Source organism: Miscanthus floridulus, chromosome 6 (assembly GCF_019320115.1).
Source record: "Miscanthus floridulus cultivar M001 chromosome 6, ASM1932011v1, whole genome shotgun sequence".
Taxonomy (NCBI): Eukaryota; Viridiplantae; Streptophyta; class Magnoliopsida; order Poales; family Poaceae; genus Miscanthus; species Miscanthus floridulus.
The window spans coordinates 60,418,042-60,443,423 of NC_089585.1; positions in this window are offsets into that span (position 1 = coordinate 60,418,042).

Below are 25,382 nucleotides of genomic sequence, written 5' to 3' on the forward strand. Positions count from 1 at the left end.
GCGGTGAAAGTAATCACCGATCAGCTTAACCGGCCTATCAACCTATGAGGACAGCTGCTGACTAGTTAAAATGGCCCATGGATCTTGGACTTATCTAGGTGAGGTCCCCCAATAGGATGTAACTAGGTTAAGAGAATAATTTGAAAATTCTTGGTCGGTGAAGTGTACACACTTTAGTGCCTGCTGGATTGCGCTAATGATGTGATCACCAGAGCAAAATAGAGGCACTAAGTGATAAACTTGGCGTAAACCAAGCATCATGAAAAACCAGTACATGCAGCGCAAGGTGTAGTGTACACACTATAGTCTCCGATCCTACAGGAAGATGAAGAATGAATTTTGTAGCAGGGTCTAAGGAAAGCCATGCAGTCCCTGGCATTGCCAAAGAAACAGATAGTCCCTAGCGTAGCCAAGGCATCAAGTCAATGAAAATCAGTACTTTCACCGCAAGGCAAATTGTACACACTTAGTCCCCAAGCCTACTAGAAGATGAAGAATAAATCTTGTAGCAGGGTTAAAGAAAAGCCTTAAAATAGAACCCCCGATCAGGAGAAAAATTAGGTGTGAGGGATGGCCTATGCGAGGCATCCAATAACCATGGAGTAATGAACGTAGCAAGGTGGCAAAGCGAGCTGCTAGTTGATAGCATCCTATTGAAGGAAAACAATGGCCTGCAAAATGGTCCATTTAATGGGTAACACGGAGAAAACAAAGTAACACGTGGTAACTATGGGTGAGCATGTGTGCGTGGCGCAGCAAAGGCAAGAACAGGCCCGCGTGGCGCAACATGGTTTCCCAAAAACCCTAGATATGATGGGGCAGGGGTGAACCATTATATAGCCCACCCTGCCCATGACATATCCCATTTCGTATGAGCAGTTGCACACTCGTCTTTCATCTTCTTCCTCAAGCACTCACTATTAATCTATCACTACCATATCTTCTTTGCCCACTGCCACCAGATCCCTTGCCTAAGAACCTAGACCTACTACAATAGCAGATTGAGTGGAGCAAGTCCCCAGATCTAGATCCATGATGCCGCGAAAGAACTCACGCAAAACCAATGCGCACAGCAAGGAATGGGTGGCATCGAGCAGTAGCCAGGAGAGCCTAGAGGAAATGGTGATGGATGGGATCCTACCAGATGAGGCAATGGCTGGGTGGCATCCCATAGAAGGTGAGCGCTTCCTAAACCCTCGCAATGGAGAGCTAGTTGTATTCGAGGATTTTTATCGATGGGGATTTGGGCTTCTGGTGCATCCGTTCCTGTGCAAGCTTCTCCCGTACTACGGGATTTCACTTGTGCATCTTAACCCAAATAGCATTCTTCATCTTGCTATCTTCATCAATCTATGCAAAGCTTATCTTGGAATAGAGCTGCATCTCAACCTCTTTTGTTACTTCTTTCACCTCAAATCCTTCACCGGCGCCAATGTGGTCGAAGCAACCTATCTTATACTGTGGGATGGGAAGGCATCCGAGTACAAAAAGTGCCACTCAATACCTCCAACAAAGGATGGAAGGCACGGTGGTTTTACACCAAAACTATAGAAGATGGTCTCTCTGTGGACATAGATAGCCCAACAAACCCTAACCCCAACTTGTCGGCAAGACCGAGTAGTGATGGGATGCATCATGTGGAGGAGTTACTTGACCTCCTGGCCCGTGTCAACATTAATGGAGTTGAGTGTACTCAAAACTTCATTGGTCGGAGCATCCAGCCCTACAAAGAAAGGTCCCATCCCATGTATGAGTACTGGGATGCGGACTTTGTGTGAGAAGCGCCTGAGCCACTGAACAATGAAGAGATCCACCAGCGAGTGGCAAAATTATTCACAATAAAGAAGAAGCATGAGAAAAGGCACCCCCAGCGGGCATTTGGTCCGATGTTTCTACCACCGGAGGTAATCATCTTTGGGTGGTGTTGTTAATTTCATCATTAACTAGTATATGCATGCCAACTGTTTGTTGATTTGCCGAACAGGACCAGAGGGTGTATGTCTTTGAAGTTCCGGATGGGACCTGGCCAGCGGCTGAAGGTAGGTTCAAGGGGCCGCAGAGCTTTGCTAACATCATGATGGCGATGAACCAAGACACACTGAGTGAGTTGATGGATGAGCGGAAAGCCACCCTTAGCCCTAGTCATCATGACTTATTGAGTGGCAAGCAGTCGCTCTATGAGGCACTAGTGGCCAAGAAGAAGAGGAAAGTAGCGACACCACCCCACCACGATGGTGGGATCAACATCAGGGACTCTTTGCCCTACCAATGTTGATGGCATGTCAATGAGTTGGAGAGCAAGGACGATGACCTAGAGGATATGGTGCCATTGTTGGTGAGGGTAGCTTGTCGAGCAACAACTACCACCCCTCCTCCAGCAGAAGAGAGTACCAGCTCAGTGAGGAGGGCCAAGCAGGTGGGAAGCCCTGGTCGGTAGGCAGAAAACCTTGCTGGCGAGGATGGAGCTAAAGTCCCCGAGCATGAGCATGCTACCCATGCCAAAGGAGGCACGTCCCCCATGGGGTAAATTTGGAGGCAAACCTAGTGCCCTAGGTTTTGAGAGGACAACCACGGCGACCACTGGACAAACTAGACAAACTTGTTAGGGAGCACCCACCCCCCTCCTCCTAGAGGAGAGGACACCAGTGCAGTGGTACCCGCCAAGCAGACGGTGAGTCCTAATCAGTGAGTCGAGAGCCCTGCCAGTCAGGCCAGAGTTGAAGTCTCCAAGGGTAACTGCAAGGCTCAGGCCAAAGGAGACGCATCCGTTGGAGCAGCAAGCTTGGACACAAGCCCTATGCCCCCAAGTCATGGGAAGGAAGTGATGCTGACCACCAAGATAGGTGGCCCTAGTGGTTCGCGCAAGATCAAATGCACCATCAAGTGATCCAGCAAGTAAGTAGCTATTATTACAAATTTTGGAACTTAATTTATGTCTTGAAGTTTTTGATGAACGACTGACATGGAACAACAAACTATCAACTGACCCCTTGTAGCCTGCGAGGGCTATAGAGAGGCCCCATGGTGTGATGCCTCCTTGTAGGATCTCTGGTTAGCCTAGAGGGGGGTGAATAGTCCTGTTAAAACAAAACTTAAGCAAACATTAAATTCAAACCCGCGGCACTGCCACTCTGACCTCGCAACACTGCCGAGCTATGACACTGCTAGGCCAGAACAGTGGCACTACCACACCTACAGAAAACTTCAAGGCATAATTCAAAATCTAAGAATGGAAACTTAGATCAAAGAAATTACCGAGGTTCCAGCAGGTATGTTGTTCATAGATCGACAACAGAAAGTAGTAGCACAAGTGTATACAAGTAGATCGACCTCAAACCCTAGATATCACCTCAACAACAATATGAAATGCAATGAAGTAAATCAAGCATAAGGTGACACAAGTATTTATCCCATGGTTCAGCTCACCACCAAGGCTTGCCTAAGTCCACATTGTTGAGGTTAGCCACTAAGGCTTAGGGCTTTGCAACCCTTCCTCGTTCTCAAGTCAAGAGAGCTAAGTCTTGAGATGAGGTGTGAGTTTACTAGCTTCAAGAGGTGGTTACAGACCTCCTGGGGCTACCACACAAGTTCACAAGCTCCATGGGTGACCCTCTAGCTGTCTAGGAGCAAGCTCCAAGAGTAACAAATACAAACCACTGGATAAAACACGAACCAAGTGCTCTTAGGCTTTGGGAATCAATGGATCTGCTCTCTAATCAAGTTTTGGAGCCTTTTCTCTCAAGGATTGATGGGGAAATCACAAAGGAATGCTTAGGAGCTCAAGGTCAACAATGGAGAAGATAGAGAAGAGCTAAGAGCTATTGGGCGTCGGTCTGCTGGTGTTGGTATATTTTAACACACATAGATAAATCCATAAGTGGATAATGCTGTAGCTTCCACCTAGAAATATTCCAAGTATCATAGCCATAGGGAAATGTGTGAGACTAACTATGGTCTAACTTAACTAGGGGTACCAACAAGGTTAGGATAAATAGGAGCATAGAGAGGATAACTAAGGTTCTCTAGTTCTGACTTGTGTAAGCTTATGTCTTCTACTATTCAACTTGGGACATTACTAGGGAAAGACACCAGCAGAGGATACTTTCCTTCGCAACTGCATCCTACATGCGCCTACAGATGGGAGGTGGACTACAAAGGATCAATGAAGCTATATAGTATAGGCTATATAGAACTTATGTCACACACGCGATCTACCACCTTTAGAATGCAATGGGCCTCCATGATTAACCCAAGTCTAAGCACCACCCTTACACTTACGATTAATACTTTAACCTAGAGCATCTATAGATTAAAGCACTCAAAAGAGAGTCGTGATCCTGATGAACAATATAAATAATTACTTACTTGAATCAGAAGTTGATTATCAGAGAGATCTCGAAAGCAAGCTCAAGTGGAACTTGGATACACCAAGATACAAACCATAGAGAGAGCACTGATAGGCTGACACCTCCTCCAAACTCTTTCCTCACCCTCTATCTCACTATTCTATTTATAAGAATAGATCCTATGGAGGACTAATCTTCTCTTGATTGCTGGCTTTGATCTTGAAGATATAAATTAGGGTTTTAGGGATTTGCAAAGGGAGGGGGTAGGGGCTGATATACATAGGCCAGAGCATCCATCGTGAGCCCTTGGATTAAACTGACTTAAAGAACAATGTAGATGCAACCTAGGAGGCGGTGAAGAACCGACATAACAAAGCGGAGGCTGATAGGTGGCCCCAGGGGCTGAGCGACCTACAGGTGGGGCCAGGCAGCCCCACATGGTGCCCCTTAGCTCTCACTTTGGTGTGGTGTCCTCTGGGTCCTCTAAAACCTTCTTGTGCCCGTTTCGCGATGGATAAGCATGATTAATTCTAACATGTTGGTTCACCTTGATGGTTTTCTGGATAAGCCCTGCAGAAAATATAGATTCACCAAAACTCATGGAATTTGTTAGTTTTAACCCCTAGACCTTTGTTGGTGATCACAATTGTGCCCTTATACATGTTTTATTGATGGTTTATATTGGTTGTTAACTACCGTCAACACGCTCCCCCAAGCTTAACCTTTGCTAGTCCCTTAGTAAAGCTAAACTCAGCAAAAATGGATCAGGAGTTGCTATGATGCTTTCACTCCTCAAAAGTACACATGTGTTCAAACAAGAATTCTCCTCTGGATTAGAATAAACTGATTTGACTTCAAACTTACCCATATTACCTTCAACCATGGGGCTTCTTAGCCTTCACTTTGGTCTTGAGCAATTGAAAGACAAAACAATTAAGTCAAGCACTATGTCTCAAGTTCTTTGCTCAACTATTATTCTGGAGTTTTTTTTTCAAAATAAAACTTAGGGCTTCCATTGTATGACACTCTCAAATCTCTCAATATATGTGGTATTTGTAGTTCCTCACCAAGGCAATAATGATGTATGCCTTTCTTTTCCTTCAACTAAAGCTTATGTGGAGTTCATAGGTAGGGATAAAGCTAGAGCATACTTGCAATGCATATTGTAAAGTCAAACAATGGTTCCAAAGAGAGTTGAGTCATATAATCAAATCAAGATGTGCATGTGTGTGGAATATATGGTGGCTAATCCTAATTCTACTTTGCTCCTTGAAAACTTATCTCTCTTTTGAAAGTTGGAAACACTTGCTAGAGAGCAGGGGATATCTTATTCATCTCATTTTTTTAGGCGGGCATCTAAGTACCCATTGTTTTAAATATCTCAGACACTTGTCCATTTTTTCTCAACTCTTCTTTTTCTTATTTCCTTTTTTTGTGAACAACTTTTGCATAGCCCCATGCCTCTTTTCTACAACAAAACTTTTGAGATATAGCAACAAGAATTTGGAGCATTTATTTGGTGGATGGAAAACCTCATGAACATGTTTTTGTATTCACCCCTAGTGTAGGAGTAGAACATTTTTGGGTGGATCTAGATGGAAGGCATGTTTTTGCGCCTACCCCCAGTGTAGGAGTAGTGCATATGTGGGTGGTGTGTATGTGATCTTGATTTTAAAAGCATGACAAACCTCTCACAAGGGTCAACAAAGCTTGACAAAACTCAATGCAAAAGCAAGCAGCATATATATGGAAGTTTCCTAGCCTAAATAACATGTATGGCTCTGGTGAGAATTCAAGCTTTGTCATATAGGAACTCATCATGTAGCATTTTTGTGCTTTTCAAAAGATAAATCTCTAGAACTTTAGTGTCACTTGGAACAAGATAAACAAATAGCTCTGACCTTCTCATATCATATCGATCAATTACCTAAACTTAGATCAAGCATATGCAACCCACAAGTTTCAAGTTCATAGCAAATCCTTAGATCAAAATATTCTTATCCAAAACTTAGGAGAATTCAAGGCTGAAAACTAGGTACTTGAAAGGAATTACAATAGAGCAACTATTCATCATTTCCATTCAAGAGATCATTCTGAGTCCTCTTTATTTATTCAACTCTTAAAAATAAATTAAAGCAAACTAAACACACCTTTTATTTTGTTTTTAATTTTACTAGATCACACATTATTACTATAGCTATATATATTTATTATAAAGATAACTTTTTATTTTGTTTCATTCATCATTTTCTTAACTATTGAAAAGAAACTAAAATCTAACATAAAAGGAGAAAGAATACTGTAACAACCCAAAAATCCACACACCAAAAATCACAACTACAAATTTTTTTTGTTTTAACCCTATGTGATGTTGAGTGACACATGTAGAAGCCAAACCCTAGTTTTGGATTGGATGTGACCCAACTAGGTTAAAATCATGAGCATAGCTTGGTTTTAAGCCACATGTGTAATTAAATTCCTAAATAAATAAATCATGCATGCATCCTTAATCCCACTTGTGATTTGGATTCTTTTGCCTTATGTGATGTTTAACTAAATAAATCGAACCCTAACCAAATTGGCAACAAATGAAAGAGAAAGGCAAACAAAATAGAAAAGAAATAAAAGAGAAAGGAAAAGGAGGGAGGCAGCAACTCAGCCCAGCCTACCTCGACCGGCCCAGTTAGCCCAGCCAAGCCTCACCTACCCTTTCACGCGTGCAGCCACTGACAAACCGGAACCGCCCATTAGCCATCACGCACCGCACGCCGCCGCATCAGGACAAGCTGACAACCGGACCCCACGCGTCAGCCACCCCAGCAACAAGATCATCTTCCTCCCCAAGCTAACCTCTTCCACGACTAGGAGCTAACCTTAGAGCAGACGCGGGCCCAGGGTCATGCACATCGCATGACCCTATTCCCCCTTGCGCCACACCTACGCTACTGCATGCAAGCCATTGAATGCGCCGCACGCATCACCACCGCCCGATCACCATCCGCCATTGGAGCCCTTGGAGCTCGGCTATAAAAGCCAACGCCCGCGAGCCCTAACCCTCAGCCCATTCGCCGCTGCCGCTGGTGGCACAGCACCACACCGCGTCAAGCCAAGAGAGAGGGAGGAGGAAGGAAGCCGCTGTGGAACCGGACCTCGTCGGAGACAGGAGCACCACCCCAATTGGCTACAGTGACATAGCTGCTCAGCATGGCACTACATCGCCTCATCATGGCCTCACCTTGCCACTGCACCGCCATCCTACCACCATGAGCCCTACGGTGAGCCACGTTGTTCGCCACTCGTTGTACTCACCATGAATGCCACCGTGTCCCCACGCCTGGGAAATGCAGAGGTGGAGCATTCCTGCTCCTGGACACGCTGCACACACACCACACGCGCACTAGCCCAAGGCATAACCTCACCGACCCCTAGTAGCTCGGGAACACCGGCACGACCACACCTAGCCTCTCGAACACCATGAATGGACCATGTCGGAGCACGAGCTCTTGCTCCGACTTAGCCAACCGGTAGCATAGAAGGACCACCACGACCCTCTTGTTGAGCCAAATAGAAATGCAAAGCAAAGGGAAGAAAGGGGGCGACACCAAGCCCTCTGCTTGGGAACACCAGCGCCGAGTGCTCTGCTTATGCCAGGCAAACGCATCGCACACACGCACACGCTCACCATGGCCAGAGCACAACCATGACGAGACCACTGTGTCTTCTACGTCATGGTAAAGGCAACGTTGACACCCTGATTGGCTCTGCCATGATGGGAGACACACCGCGCTCACCTTAGCTGAGAATGAAGCCCACCAGAGCCCCGTGTTGCCACACCGCACCTCGTCGAAGCGCCACCACCTCCGCTTTGCCCCACCACCATGGCCGGAGCCATTGGGAGCACCAAGAGCTCCTTCAACACACCTACCATGGTCGTAGAAGCACTGTGGAGCTCACATGCTCCTCCAACTGGGCCCTTGCTATCACTATAGCCCTGACCATGCACGCCGATGAACCCACATTGCCGTGCACCACGGCCAGCCAACTAGAGCTGCCCGACCACCACGTTAACTTCACCAGGACACCCGCTATGGCATGGCCAAGCTTTTGCCCACCTTAGTTGCACACCCGCGCCACTGGAGGGGCTCGCTGATGAGCTCACCACTAGCGGGAGCATGACAGGGAAGAAGATTGGGATTTTCCCCTCGCCGGCCACACGTCCATGCACTTGGTGCACGTGAATCGAACACTGGGAAGGAGTAAGTGGACCAAGTCCTTCATAGACCAGCTCTATGGTCTATGGACCAATGCAGGCGGGTTCACCATGAACCGTGCCTCACCTGTCAGACACTGTTTGACCCCAGACCCACCTGTCAACCGTAGTTTAGCTCGGATGGTGCCATGCTGACGTCATGACGATGATGAGACCACGCCAGCATCAGGGACTTCGGCAATCTCACCGACCACATCGGCAAAGCTCTCTGACCACCTCGGCCAGCCTTCCAACCATGACGGTGATCTCACTGACCACCTCGGTGACCACTCCGACCACCTCCGTGATCTCTACGACCATGTCGGTGAAGCTCTCCGACCACCTTGGCCAGCCTTCCAACCACGACGGTGATCTCACCGACCACCTTGGTGACATCTCCGACCACCGCTGCAACCTTTTTGACCACTTCGGTGACCTCTCCGACCACCACACCAGCTGTATCCCTACATGCCACGTGAACCAGTCACAGTGTGACACGTGTCAGCCATGAATTAATCAGCCTTAATTTAATCTTCTGAAATACATAACTAATTCATATGACCTCAGAAAAATACAAGACTAGGACCAAAATTCTTCTAAAATCAAGCTCTACGCAATGAACCCATGTTTGAGTGCATTTGGCTCTTTTGAATTTTCATTGCTTCTTTGTGCTATTCTATAGACATCGCTAATGCAACTATAATGCGATCGTTTGCAGACTCGGAGGAGAACCAGACGGACGAGGACCGAGAGTACCATGAGGAGTATAGAGACAACTACACTAAAGGTGCCACATCCCACCCAACCTCGTAGCACCTATTATGCATGGCTAATATAGAACTGCTATTGCTTTACTTTATTGTTATGATCTCACTATGATAGGACTTGCATGGTAGTATGCTTTCTTGATGGCCTTTACCTTGATGCAACCTTACCCCTGCTCACCCTGCTGTTAGACTAGTCACACGCTTGCTACTATATTTCATTACTTATTACTTCTACTACGCTTGTACTACATTGATGCGTGGTGGAAACTAGCGTTATCTAAACTATGGGGAGAGTGCTGCGTGTGTGACTTGGGTGCATGGAGGGTGAGGGTTGTGTCGACCAAGTTGGAGTATATGATGAGCCTGGGGCAAGTCTTGCCATGTGGTGCTACCTGGGCATTTGGATATGGAATACCTGTGGCGGGAAAATGGTAATTGGAGGTGGCCTTGGGTGTGAACCTTGGAGAGGTGGAGCTCGGGGTAGCGGTGCTGTGGTGGCATGGTAAATGAAAACCTTGATGGAGACATTCTAGCTTGGTCATCCCTAAGGAGTTACTAGTACTCAGACTCATCAGGAATCCTTTACATCCCACTCACCCTATATGGTGCAGGATGGTCGGACTACTTGGTAGACGATGCCACTACTGCTAGGTGAACATGTGCAAGGAGGTACGGGGCGCGTAGTTTCCCCCACACCCTTTCGAGACTTTAGGAGGCCTTACGGACCTGGCTCTTGACATCTAGAGGGCCCCGGCTCTGTCTATGACTCATAGTATTAGCCATCCCAGACTAGACTTGGGATGTTCCAGGACTGAGAGGTAGGGTGGCATCATTCTAGGCTAGCAAGCGACCGGAATTCTACCTAGGAGATATATGGCTCCGAGGATGGCTAATCTTGTGGTATGTAAAACCTCTGTAGAGTGTTTAGTTGATCGATTGATACATATGCCGACTTGTTGGCTATGGACCTTTCCTAGGTTTCGCTTAAACTAGATAGTGAGATGAGTCCTTCTCTTCTTCCCCTAGGAGAGAGTGTCGGTTGTTGCTAGGGGCTATGGGCCTTGAGACAGTGTCGAGAGGGAGTTGGCCTATTGATTGAATGATGGTATGGTTGTGATGTGGTGATGGTGTGGAGATGGTGGTAAATCGATCCCAGGATCGAAACCTAGCTCTAGATGGAAATGGGGTGGAATGGGTGAGGGAATGGTGTTAAAACTTGACCAACTATTATAATATACATGATATGCTAAAACATAGGAAACCCCAGCCTTATATGTTCCTTTTGATTATATTCAACTTGCATCCAATTTCCATAAAGCAATGCTCATAGGGTGGGAGTGGCTAGTACAAATCGTACTGATAATTTTTGGCACATAGGTTCTGCTGAGGATTATAACTCTGAGGAGGTTGACGGTTGAGGGGTTTGTTCCTACGCTCGAGTTTGACAATCTTATCTTCAAGCTATTATGAATGAATGCTACTTTTGATTCTGCCAATGCGGCGATGTAATAAATTATGTAATTCCGCACTATTTGTACTCTGATATTATCGTTGTATGGATGTGGTATTCAACTGGGATTTGGGTAATATGATCTACAATGGTCATATTATACTTCGACTCTGTGGATTTTCCTTCATGGAAATCAAGTCGCTTCAGTTGGTATCAGAGCCATACTTGACCATAGGACGAAACCCTCAGAAATGGACGATAGAATAGGACATGGACAGCCCCTCTTTCGGTTATATACTGACCCTGCATTTACTTTTATGCAAGGCTTATCTATTATTGACCTGCTAACACCTATTCCTTAAAACATGTAGATGGCAATGAACGTCGACTGGCCGCCTCTAGGACCGCTACCTCTAGACCACGCCAAGCTTACCTTCGACCTACATGAGCTCAGGGGTTTTGCATAGACCCACTACCAAGTTCTCGTCATGTTAGGAGTCCCCGATGAGCTTGTCAAGGTCACCTGCACCGGGAAGCTAGCTCAGGAAGGAGGAATCGAAGGACCGATTGTCACCTCAATCGAGTTCCTAGCTAGCACTACCTTACCTTTTGTCCCGGCTTTCACCAAGTTGACTATAGAGGACATAGTCAAGGAGGGACTGCAAGCTATCTCACATAAGGCACTTCCTAGAGTGATGAGGGACCACTACGAGCACCTGAAGACGACAGAGTTCCGTCTACTTCCCTAGGCCCTCGACCTCAGCCTTACCCCTAGTGAGTAGAGTTTCGCAGCCGGCAGAGTCAGAGTTATCCTTGCCGAAGAGGACAGATGCCTTCACGTCTCAGCTATCCACCTACTAGAGCAGGACAGGTACGTGACCCAGCTAGAGCAAAGGAGACGTCAGGACCAGGCCCTTTAGTGGGAGTACTAGGAGCAAGACTCATAGGGAGCATAGGAGTGAGCTAGTCTACTTGAGACAGTTGCCAAGCTACAGGACAAGCTCAACCGTCGAGAAGAAGTCCACAGAACCGAGGTCATAGACTTACAGGACAAAGCCACTGACCTAGGCAATAGGAACTGCTACCTCGACAGCAAGGTCTTGGAGTTGCAAAGAGAGTTGGATGACAAGAAGACCGAGTTCAACCACAGAGGAGAAAGAGAGAGGTCCAAGGGGATTGATATGCTAAAAATCCAATCTCGGAACAAGACCATGACCCAGGAGCTAGAGGAGTTTAGGAAGAAGGCCGTTCGCAACCAGGGTCACCTGATCGAGGCACTCAAGTAGAACGAGTACCTATAAGACAAGTGTGAGAGGACTTGGCAGGCTTGGCAGAAGTCTGACAAGAAGCGCCTTAGGGAGATGAAGGGTATGTGGGATCAGCTACCCAAGGAGATTCATAGCAAGACAAAGCCTAGGATAGAGGAGTTTGAGTTAGCCCCAACTCGCCTCAACCTAGATGCCTGCCCTACCCTACCTAGAGCCAAGCCTACTAAGTAGCTCGCCGAGGCCCTGAAGTATGTGTCCTGACTTCACAAGTCTGACGAGGAGATCGAGATCGAGAACAGTCGTATCCTAGCTGTGGTGTACGAGTTAGAGTAGAATGACCCTGCGTGGTCATGAGTCATGTCAGTAGCTTCTGTAAGTTGTACCCCATGATGCACCCCTTATGAGATGTATTATGAGACATTATGCATAGTATGATTCTCGCACGTCTTCAAGTGTAGCTACTGGAGATGATGCTATGTAATAAAACCCATGTAATGAATGTTTTGGATCTTATTGCATCTTATGGATCTTATTGCTTCTTTGTAATGAGTGTTGGATAGTATAAATGATTTTCTTTAAAATCGTCAAAATCATGTAATCATATTGAATTATAAGCACTTATGGCACAAACACTAAAATTCCTATGATCTGTATTGCAGATGCCAAACCGCTGATCTAATCGTCTAATGAACCATGGATGTGCACCCACCCCCAAACCAGTTGAACCAAATGGGGGGCATGGTGGCAACAACCGTGGCCGTGGCCATGGCCATGGATGTGGAGGGATACCCTTCAACCTGGAGAATACCCCACCGCCTAAGGAGAACATTCCGGCACCACCACCACCGAACCTGGTAGAAGTGATGGCACAACAGACCCAACTTCTTACAGCCCTTGTTAATGGAGCAAACCATCACTAGGGAGGTCAGCAGAATGACTTCCAAAGGAAGCTGGAAGGATTTCTGAAGCTAAGGCCACCAACATATGATGGCACCGACCCTGACCTGCTTGTAGCCAATGACTGGCTCAAGGAGATGGAGAAGAAGCTTGACCTCACTACTTTCACCGACGATGAGTGTGTTGGAGCTACCACACACTAGCTCACAGGTGCAGCATGCACCTGGTGGGATAGTTTCAGTAATTCCCATGAGGACCCTACCAACATCTTATGGGATGAGTTCGCCGAAGCATTCACTGAGTATCACATTCCCAAGGGTATCATGGAGGCCAAAGCGGAGGAGTTCCACAACATTAAGATGGGAAAGGACAGGGTGATTGAGTACACTACTCGTTTCACCAACCTTCTACGCTATGCATCTTCCTATGTTGTGAACTCTAAGAAGGAGAAGCTGTACTATTATCGCAAGGGACTTAACTCGCACATCAAACTAAAGTTTGGCGGTATTGAGAGTAACACGTTGCGTGCTCTAGTGGATCGCTGCATCTAGATTGAGAAGGACTGTGCTGAAGCTAGAGAAGAGTACAAGGAGAGGAAGCATAAGCCTGAGGAGTCCTTCCGTGGCCATGATCGCAAGAGGTTCCATAGAGATGCACCATCCAGGGAACGCTCTCGCCACAACAGGGATGACAACCCTGGATTGAGTAGGGGTAGTGGAGGCTACACCACCAAATACTCCCACCCTGCTTAGGATCGTTACACCTAGGACCGTTATGCTCAGGACCGCAACACTTAGGACCGTTTAAACCGTCCCCGCTCGGCGAATGAACGCCCAGCACAGAACCACCCTGCACCAAGCACTGGAAACTAGAAGGCACCCACGCCAACCCCTACAGGTGGTGTGCCTTTCACCTGCTTTGCTTGTGGCTAGCCAGGTCACAAAGCCGCTAAGTGCCCATAGAACTTAGCTACTCAGAAGTCTCAGTTCAAGGGATCTGCTACTCATGTTTGTCTCAACCATCTGGACGCTGAGGAAGCACAAGCTGCCCCTGATGTTGTGTACGGTATGTTTTTAGTTAACGGCAATACTGCATCAGTTCTATTTGACTCTGGAGCAACTTGTTCTTACATATCATCCAAGTTTACATGAGAATAGAACCTGCCTGTAACCCCACATGAAAAGCCTATCATCACCAGTTCACCTTTAGGAGACCTAAAATGCACCCACATCTGTAAGGGAGTGAGTCTTACCATTGAGGGTCTTATCTTTAAAGCCGACCTAACCCTGTTACCTTCCTCAAACCTAGATGTCATCTTAGGTATGGATTGGTTAACCATTCACTGAGGTATTTCTCCAAGATTGACCTCAGATCTGGCTATCATCAGATACAGATTTGAGAGAGTGACATCCCAAAGACAACTTTTGTGACTAGGTATGGGCAGTATGAGTTCACTGTGGTGTCCTTTGGACTCACAAATGCTCCTGCCTACTTCATGAACATGATGAATATGGTTTTCATGGATGAACTGGATAAGTTCGTGGTAGTATTCATTGATGACATCCTTATTTATTCACCCACCGCCGAAGAACATGAACATCATATGAGAACTGTGCTTGAGAAACTAGCCCAACATTAGCTCTACACAAAGTTTAGCAAATGTGAGTTTTGGCTACAGAAAGTTGCCTTCCTAGGCCATGTACTATCAGCTGAAGGTGTCGTAGTTGACCTAGCCAAGATTGAAGCCATGAAAGAGTGGGATCAACCCCATAATGTGACAGAAGTCAGAAGTTTCTTGGGATGGGCTGGATATTATCGCCGATTCATTAAGAACTTCTCCAAGATAGCCCATCCAATGACCAACCTTCTGAAGAAGACTAAGGAGTTCGAATGGACGCCCGAGTGCGAACAAAGCTTCTAGAAATTGAAACAGAAGCTTACCACAACTCTTGTGCTAGCATTGCCTGATATCAGTAAAGATTTCGTGGTCTATTATGATGCATCCCATCAAGGACTTGGTTGTGTACTGATGCAAGATGGGAGAGTGATAGCATATGCGTCTCGATAGTTGAAAGAACACGAGAACCGTTACCCAACCCATGATCTCGAGCTAGCAGCTGTTGTGCATGCCTTGATGATCTAGAGACACTACTTGATAGGCAACAAGTGTGATATCTACACCGATCACAGGAGCTTGAAGTACTTTTTCACTTAGGAAGACCTAAATATGAGGCAACGCCAATGGCTAGAGTTGATCAAGGACTATGACCTAGAAATTCACTATCATCCAGGAAAAGCTAATGTTGTCATAGATGCTCTCAGTCGCAAGAGTTACTGTCACACTTTGATCACTAAATCCGTACCACTTGAGCTCAAGGAAGAGATTGATGATTTCCAACTTGAGATACTACCGCATGGCTTGTTAAATGAGCTTCGCATATAGTATGATCTCACAGATCGTATCTGTCAAGCTCAGAAAAGTTGTGAAGAGATTGAATATCTCCGTGGTCTGATGAAACTAGGCTACAAGACCAACCACCAGGAAGTTGAACAAGGAACCATCTGGTTCAAGAATAGAAACTATGTTTCATCTGACCTGGTACTATGAGAGGAAATTCTATCAAAAGCTCACAATTCCAAGTACTATATTCACCCTGGAGGTTCAAAGATGTATCAAGACTTGAAGAAACACTTTTGGTGGAAAGGCATGAAGACAGACATTGCGGGACATGTGGCATGATGTGACACCTATAATAGAGTCAAGGCTAAACATCAAAGGCCTGTAGGTTTGCTAAAGCCTCTGGACGTTCCTGAGTGGAAATGGGAGAGCATATCCATGGATTTCATAGTTGGATTGCCCCGATCGTAGAAAGGCAATGATTCCATCTAGGTGATTGTTTATCGCTTGACCAAGATTGCTCACTTTGTACCAGTTAAGACCAAAACCAATGCCAAAAAATTGGCAGATCTATATGTTGAGCATATTCTCAGACTGCATGGAGCTCCCTCTAGAATTGTGTCTGATCGTGGCCCTCAGTTTGTGTCCCGGTTCTGGGAAGCTCTACATAAGTCCATTGGAACCACACTTGATTTCAGTACCGCTTATCACCCACAGACAGATGGATAGACAGAACGAGTAAATTAGATCTTAGAAGACATGCTTCATGCTAGTGTGTTGAATTATGGCTCTAATTGGGAGAAATGCCTACCCTATGCAGAGTTCTCTTACAACAACAGCTACCAAGCCAGTATCAAGATGTCGCCATTTGAAGCTCTGTATGGCAAACCTTGTAAGACTCCTTTAATGTGGTCCCAACCAGGAGAAAGATTGTTCTTTGACTCCGCTAAGATTCAAGATGTCGAAGAAGGAGTTGCTCAAGTGAAGGAGAATTTGAGAATTGCCCAAAGTCGATATAAAGAGCTATGCTAACAAAAGAAGAAGAGAACTTGAGTTCAATGTGGGAGATTTTGTCTATCTCATGGTATCCCCGCTACGTGGAACTATCAGATTCCATGTGAAAGGAAAGCTCACCCCTAGATTTGTTGGCCCATACAAGATTTGCAAGAGGATTGGAAAGCTCGCCTACAAACTTGAGCTACCTGAGGAATTGGCGAGTGTACATTCTGTATTCCATGTCTCACAGCTACGCAAGTGTTTAAGAATGCCCGATGAAGTAGTTCCAACTGATACACTTGACATTCAAGATACACTTGAGTATAAAGAGCATCCTATCAGAATTCTGGGGAGAGACACCAAGGAGACCCGAAGCAAAACTATTCCTATGTGCAAGATCCAATGGAGCAACCACACAGAGAGAGAAGCAACATGGGAGAAAGAGTCTGACCTCCGGCTACGATATCCTTACCTCTTCGAAGAGTATGTTATGCTTTAATCTCGGGGATGAGATTCTGTTAAGGGGGTAGGACTGTAACAACCCAAAAATCCACACACCAAAAATCACAACTACAATTTTTTTTGTTTTAACCCTATGTGATGTTGAGTGACACATGTAGAAGCCAAACCCTAGTTTTGGATTGGATGTGACCCAACTAGGTTAAAATCATGAGCATAGCTTGGTTTTATGCCACATGTGTAATTAAATTCCTAAATAAATAAATCATGCATGCATCCTTAATCCCACTTGTGATTTGGATTCTTTTGCCTTATGTGATGTTTTACTAAATAAATCGAACCCTAACCAAATTGGCAACAAATGAAAGAGAAAGGCAAACAAAATAGAAAAGAAATAAAAGAGAAAGGAAAAGGAGGGAGGCAGCAGCTCAGCCCAGCCTACCTCGACCGGCCTAGTTAGCCCAGCCAAGCCTCGCCTACCATTTCATGCGTGCAGCCGCTGACAAACCGGACCCGCCCATCAGCCATCACGTACCGCACACCGCCACATCTGGACAAGCTGACAATCGGACCCCACGCATCAGCCACCCCAGCAACAGGATCATCTTCCTCCACATGCCAACCTCTTCTGTGACTGGGAGCCGACCACGGAGCAGACATGGGCCCAGGGTCACGCACATTGCATGACCCTGTTCCCCCTTGCGCCATGCCTATGCTACCACATGCAAGCCATCGGATGCGCCACACACATCACCACCGCTCGATCACCGTCCGCCATTGGAGCCCTTGGAGCTTGGCTATAAAAGCCAACGCCCGCGAGCCCTAACCCTTAGCTCATTCACCACCACCATTGGTGGCACAGCACCACACCGTGTCAAGCCGAGAGAGAGGGAGGAGGAAGGAAGCCACTGTGGAACCGGACCTTGCCAGAGCCAGGAGCACCGCCTCGATCGCCTGCGGCGACGTAGCTGCTCGGCACGGCACTGCATTGCCTCATCACGGCCTCGCCTCGCCACTGCACCACCATCCTACCACCACAAGCCCTACGGTGAGCCACGTAGTTCACCACTCGCCGTACTCGCCATGAACGCCACCGCGTCCCCGCACCTGGGAAACACAGAGGTGGAGCATTCCCGCTCCTAGACACGCTGCACACGCACCACATGCGCACCAACCCAAGGCCTGACCTCACCGACCCCTAGTAGCTCGGGAACACCAGCACGACCACACCTAGCCTCTCGGACACCATGAATGGACCATGTCGGAGCACGAGCTCTTGCTCTGGCTTAGCCAACCGGTAGCATAGAAGGACCACCACGACCCTCTTGTTGAGCCAAATGGAAATGCAGAGCAAAGGGAAGAAAGGGGGCAACACCGAGCCCTCTGCTTGGGAATGCCAACGTCGAGTGCTCTGCTTATGCCAGGCAAATGCATCGCACGCACGCACGCGCTCACCATTGCCAGAGCACAACCATGGTGAGACCACTGCGTCTTCTACATCGCGGTAAAGGTGACGTTGACACCCTAACTGGCTCCGCCATGACAGAAGACACACCGCACTCACCTTAGCTAAGAATGAAGCCCACTGGAGCCCTGCGTTGCTGCACCGCACCTCGTCGGAGCGCCACCGCCTCCGCTTTGCCCCACCACCGTGGCCGGAGCCACTAGGAGCACCAGGAGCTCCTTGAACACACCTACCATGGTCATAGAAGCACCATGGAGCTCACACGCTCCTCCAACTAGGCTCTCGCTATCACTGTAGCCCAGACCATGCACGCCGACGAACCCACGCCGCCGTTCACCGTGGCCAGCCAACTGGAGCCGCCCGACCACCACGTTAACTTCACCGGGACACCCGCTATGGCATCGCCAAGCTTTTGCCCACCTTAGTTGCACACTTGCGCCGCTGGAGGGGCTTGCTGATGAGCTCACCACTGGTGGGAGCACAACAGGGAAGAAGATTGGGATTTTCCCCTCACCGGTCACACGTCCGTGCACTTGGTGCACGTGAATCGAACACTGCGAAGGAGTAAGTGGACCAAGTCCTTCATAGACCAGCTCTGCGGTCTATGGACCAACACAGGCGGGTTCACCATGAACCGCACCTCACCTGTCCGACACCATTTGACCCCAAACCCACCTGTCAGCCGTAGTTTAGCTCGGATGGCGCCATGCTGACGTCATGATGATGATGAGACCACGCCAGCATCGGGGACTTCGGCAATCTCACCGACCATGTCGGCAAAGCTCTCCGACCACCTCGGCTAGCCTTCCGACCATGATGGTGATCTCACTGACCACCTCGGTGACCACTCCGACCACCTCCGCGATCTCACCGACCACGTCGGCGAAGCTCTCCGACCACCTCGGCCAGCCTTTCGACCACGACGGTGATCTCACCGACCACCTCGGTGACATCTCCGACCACCGCTGCAACCTTTCCGACCACTTCGGTGACCTCTCCGACCACCACACCAGTTGTATCCCTACATGCCACGTGAACCAGTCACAGTGTGACACGTGTCAGCCATGAATTAATCAGCCTTAATTTAATCTTCGGAAATACATAACTAATTCATACGGCCTCAGAAAAATACAAGACCAAGACCAAAATTCATCTAAAATCAAGCTCTACGTAGTGAACCCATGTTTGAGTGCATTTGGCTCTTTTGAGTTTTCATTGCTTCTTTGTGCTATTCTATAGATGTCGCTAACACAACTATAATGCGATCGTTTACAGACTCGGAGGAGAACCAGATGGACAAGGACCGAGAGTACCATGAGGAGTATGGAGACGACTGCACTGAAGGTGCCACATCCCACCCAACCTTGTAGCACCTATTACGCATGGCTAATATAGAACTGCTATTGCTTTACTTTATTGTTATGATCTCACTATGATAGGACTTGCATGATAGTATGCTTTCTTGATGGCCTTTACCTTGACGCAACCTTACCCCTGCTCACCCTGCTGTTAGACTAGTCACACACTTGCTACTATATTTCATTACTTATTACTTCTCCTATGCTTGTACTACATTGATGCGTGGTGGAAACAAGCGTTATCTAAACTATGGGGAGAGTGTTGCGTGTTACTTGGGTGCGTGGAGGGTGAGGGTTGAGTTGACCAAGTTGGAGTATATGACGAGCCTGGGGCAAGTCTTGCCATGTGGTGCTACCTGGGCACTTGGATATGGAATACCTATGGTGGGTAAATGGTAATTGGAGGTGGCCTTAGGTGTGAACCTCAGAGAGGTGGAGCTCGGGGTAGAGGTGCTGTGGTGGCATGGTAAATGAAAACCCTGATGGAGACATTCTGGCTTGGTCATCCCTAAGGACTTACTAGTACTCAGACTCACCGGGAATCCTTTACATCCCACTCGTGCAGGACGGTTGGACTATTTGGTAGACGATGCCACTACTGCTAGGCGAATGTGTGCAAGGAGGTATGTGGTGCGTGGTTTCCCCCACACCCTTCTGAGACTTCAGGAGGCCTTGTAGACCTAGCTCTTGACATCTAGAGGGCCCTAGCTCTGTCTATGACTCACAATATCAGCCATCCTAGACTAGACTTGGGATGTTCCAGGGCTAAGAGGTAGGGTGGCATCGTTCTAGGCTAGCAAGCGACTGGAATTCTGCCTAGGAGATACATGGCTCTGAGGATGGCTAATCATGTGGTATGTAAAACCTCTGCAGAGTGTTTGGTTGATCGATCGATACATATGCTGACTTGTCGGCTATGGACCTTTCCTGGATTTCGCTTAAACTAGATAGTGAGATGAGTCCTTCTCTTCTTCCCCTAGGAGAGAGTGTCGGTCATAGCCAGGGGCTACGGGCCTTGAGACAGTGCCAAGAGGGAGTTGGCCTATCGACTGAGCGATGGTATGGTTGTGATGTGGTGATGGTGTGGAGATGGTGGTAAATCGATCCCAGGATCGAAACCTGGCTCTAGATGGAAATGGGGTGGAATGGGTGAGGGAATGGTGTTAAAACTTGACCAACTATTATAATATACATGATATGCTAGAACATAGGAAACCCCAGCCTTATAGGTTCCTTTTGATTATATTCAACTTGCATCCAATTTCCACAATGCAATGCTCATAGGGTGGGAGTGGCTAGTACAAATTGTACTGATAAATTTTGGCACATAGGTTCTGCTGAGGATTATAGCTTTGAGGAGGTTGATGGTTGAGGGGTTCATTCCTACACTCGAGTTTGGTGATCTTATCTTTAAGCTATTCTGCATGAATGCTACTTTTGATTCCACCAATGCGGCGATGTAATAAATTATGTAATTCCGCACTATTTGTACTCTGATATTATCGTTGTATGGATATGGTATTCAACTGGGATTTGGGTAATATGATCTACAACGGTCATATTACACTTTGACTCTATGGATTTCCCTTCGCGGAAATCAAGTCGCTTCAAATACTTAGCTGGATACATGGGAGTGCTTCTCCCCTGAGCTAGCCCTTTTGGTGAGGGTTCGGTGTTGTAAGTCCTTTGAATTGGACTTCTCCTTATGAAGTTCATTGATCAAGTACCTTGGTTCACTCTGAAGACGAGCATTCTTGTGACGATGCCTCTAATGGTGATGTTACCTTGTTCTACCAAACCTGTCTTTGTTTTGAGTTTTGATTTTGGTTTGACAGGTTGAGGGCCTTCACTTGTAGAAATTAGGGAATTGACTAACTCCTCCACATTTTCCTTGAAGTGTGTCCTGCTATAAAACAAGATAGAGATCAAGTGCATGGGCTCTGTTGGTGGGAAAACACCAACAGAACCAAAACTTTACTTATTCCTCTCTAACCTTAGGCACATTGAACAATATGAAGTTGATGTTATGTGCTTTGTTCAATTATAACATAGGTGGTAAGATCAGAAGGTTGAGCATGAATGTAGCATTTAAGTTCATTTGGCAGAAAAGATTGAGTTGCTTGACCCATGGAAGGATTGTCTATCTATGCATAATTTATCAATCTTTACATGATTATGACTATCAGCTTTCAGAGATAGGATGTGCATTTTTTTAGTTTATTTGGTTAAGATTATGGTCACAAAAGAGTGGTGCTAGGAACAAGCTTGAAGAACTAAACATGTTGTGTTAATCAGGTTGGATCAAGTAGAACTGTAACTCAAACATGTTTGTTTCTTATTTGCGTGCCTACCAAAATCAAGGAAAAACTTCTTAAATGATGACCATTTACCTTAGGAGGTTACCTTTGTCATTGAAGTGTGATGTCACCATATGACGAAGGGTAGATGACTCATGATGGTCCTTCGCTCTTGCTTGAAGTTTTCCTTTTTTTGGCTAGCCTCACATCTTGAGCTATTCATGATCTTCTTGTATCCTAAATTGCACCCTTTTTTCTCATCCTTTTGTCATGCCATCTTTCTACTCTTTGATTTTTTTAACACCTTGTTAGATCTTTTTCCTCACTCAATGTTTTATGCCTGCAAAGGAATAGTGGACAACACATACCCGAAGGAATATACAATTTTGAAACACGGGTTGTTTTCCAGGATTTTGTAATTTCCCTCTATGCTAATGAAAAGATGGTGTTAGAATTATTTTAGCAAAGTTTTTGTTTATCATGTTCTGTATAGGCATGGCTCAAGGCAAAGGTAAATTGCAACTAAAGACAAAGCAAATGACCATGAATGAGTTGTGTCTTCTTTGCACAACATTATTGGAGTTCATCATGTGCCTTGCTTCATCTCTGACTTAAATTCATCTCATGACTTACCCAAATTGATTTGAGAGTTTCCTATAGGGTTTATTCCAACAAAATAACCAGTATCTACTAAAGCATACTTTTGGTTCAAAAATCAACCTAGACACCACGTCTAATTGATTTAGGAAGGCATTTTAACCTAAGCACCTCGCTTAATTTAAAAGCCTTTGGAAGTAAAATCAGCACACCTTTTGGTTTAAACTAAGCACCATGCCTAATTTAAAAGTTGTATGAAAATACTCCAAACCTTAAGTATACTATGGCAAACAAAGGTAGCATGAAAGCATTATAGAGATTTATTTAATTGGAGATGAAAAAGCATGATTGTTATTGAGCATGATTTAAAGGTAGAGACAACCAAGATGAATTAGCAGCATGGCATAAGATTTTTTAGAGAAGTTCATCCCCCACACTTGAATTTTGCAAAGCAGAATCATGTTTGGATGATAGAACTCTCATGTGTGAATGTGATTCAATGTTGCCTGATAATTTGTTGGACATACCTTATGTCGTCATCCTTCATTCTTTTTGTTTCAAACCTAGAATGGTTAGTGACAAAAATAACCAAAGGAATATTTTCATAATTATATTTCTATGGTCACTTCACAAGGGCATTACGAAAAAAGTAAAAGCTCATGTTATCTTTCAAAAGTGCTTATTTTAGGACAGAAGCTCATCCTTGGGAAACATTCGAATTGTGTTTCTGATTGGTGAAGTGGTTTCCCCTCCAACACCAACCTTTGTATACCTATCTCAAGATTCATGCCAATAAGATTTGCAATATTTATGATAAACATATGCATCTACAACCACCCTTTCAAAGTCTTTATGAATAGGAAGCATGAGGGGGTTGAAGATCTTGTGTGTGGCAATGTTAGAGAGACCAATTGATTTAGGAGATTTCTCATATGAGCATGGATTTGATGAGGTGTTCATGAAATAACTCCCAAGCTCATCGATGCCATCTTCCTTTTCAAGCTCCAAGGATGTTTCTTCCTGAATGTGCAATATTTTCCTTAGATTGGAGACTCTCAGGGTGATCTTCTCTAAGGCCTCCAAACTTGGATGACTCATGTTTATTAAAGAGGTTGATTTACCATTTGGATCTAAGCCAAGTTTGGATTCTACCCATAAGGCTTCATCCTTGTCCATCCAATCTTTAGCAACGGCATATGAATTCTTAATACATTCTAGCCAATTCTTAATACATTCTAGCCATTGTCAGTGCTCTTCTTGGTCATCCTTGTGGTCTTCATGATTCCTATACTTTGTTTGTCTTAATGGATTTCTAGGGTCACCATGAGACTTAGGAGAAAGAGCATAAGAGGGATTATCGGGGTTAAGGATCCGTTGAGAGATGGGTTCAAATAAGACATCTAATGTGGGCATAGAAGGGGAGAGGATAGGAGTGGCTTCTAAATGGCCTGGCTCTCCTTCTATGGCATCACTAGACATGCCATCCTTGAATTCTTCCTAATGTCCCATATCAGAATAAGGATGCTTTCTAAGAGAGCCCTTCTTAAGAGGATTTGAATTATATTCGCTTGAAGGTTTCTTATGAGAATTTAATGCTCTCCCAAAATCAGCACCAATGAGGTCATCCTTAATCTCAATAGGGATTTCCAAAGGTGGAATTCCTTCTTATTTTGGGGGATTTTGGGGTATTGGTGGTTTAGGATTGATAGCTAAATCTTGGGATCAGAGTGGTTGTGATTTGGCTATCAAAATTTCCTCTTCTTGTTTCAGAGAGGATTTCTCTTCTTTGAGGAGTTCATAATGAATGCTAGTGCAAGGCATTTTCCACTAATTCTATCAAGCATAGCCCTTGCTTTACTAGCAGACAAATGAAGGAAAGCTCCTCTAGAGGCTGCATCAAGGGAGTCCCTAGAATCCTTGCTAGGACCCATGTAAAAATGTTGAAGAAGTATAGGTTCTTGAATGGCAAGGTCTGGGCTAGTGATGATTAGTTCATTAAAATGATCCCACGATGTACCAAGAGATTCTTCTTCTAGTTGTCTAAAATTCATAACCTCTTTTCAAAGGCTAACTACTTTAGAAGTGGGAAAGAAACATAAACAAAATTTAGAGCATAATGTTTCCTAATCTCCTTTCATACTTCATACGGTTAGGCTGTACCATTGTTTAGCTCTTCCCATCAAAGAGAACGGGAATAGCTTCCATCTTAAGGTTTTATCAGACATGCTAGTGATACGTAAGCATGCATAGGACTGTTCAAACTCTCATAGGTGTGAGTATGGGTTTTCATCACCTTCTCCTAAGAATGATTTATCCCAAATCAGTTTTATCAAATACAGGCGCAACTCATAACCAGGTGTTATGATAGGGTCTGAGGATTCAGGTGACTTTAGGCTGCAATTGTGGGTTTAGCATATTGATAGATAGGAGTGAAATCCATGCTAAATGAAAAAGTAAAACAAAAGAAAGAATAAAAAGATAAAAGGTTAAGCTAGGCTTATGTTAATTCAGCAACTGTTTCCCCAACAACGGTGCTAGAAAGCTTGTTGGTATACTTTAACGCACACCGATAAATCCATAAGCACATGGATACTGATGTAGCTTTCACCCAGAAGTATTCCAATTATCGTATCCATAGGAAAACATGTGAGACTAACTATGGTCTAACTTAACTAGGGGTAGCAACAAGGTTAGGATAAATAGGAGCATAGAGACGATAACTAAGGTTCTCTAGTTCTGACTTGGGTAAGCTTATGTCTTCTACTATTCAACTCAGGATATTACTAGGGACAGACACCAGCAAAGGATGCTTTCCTTCATAACCACGTCCTATGT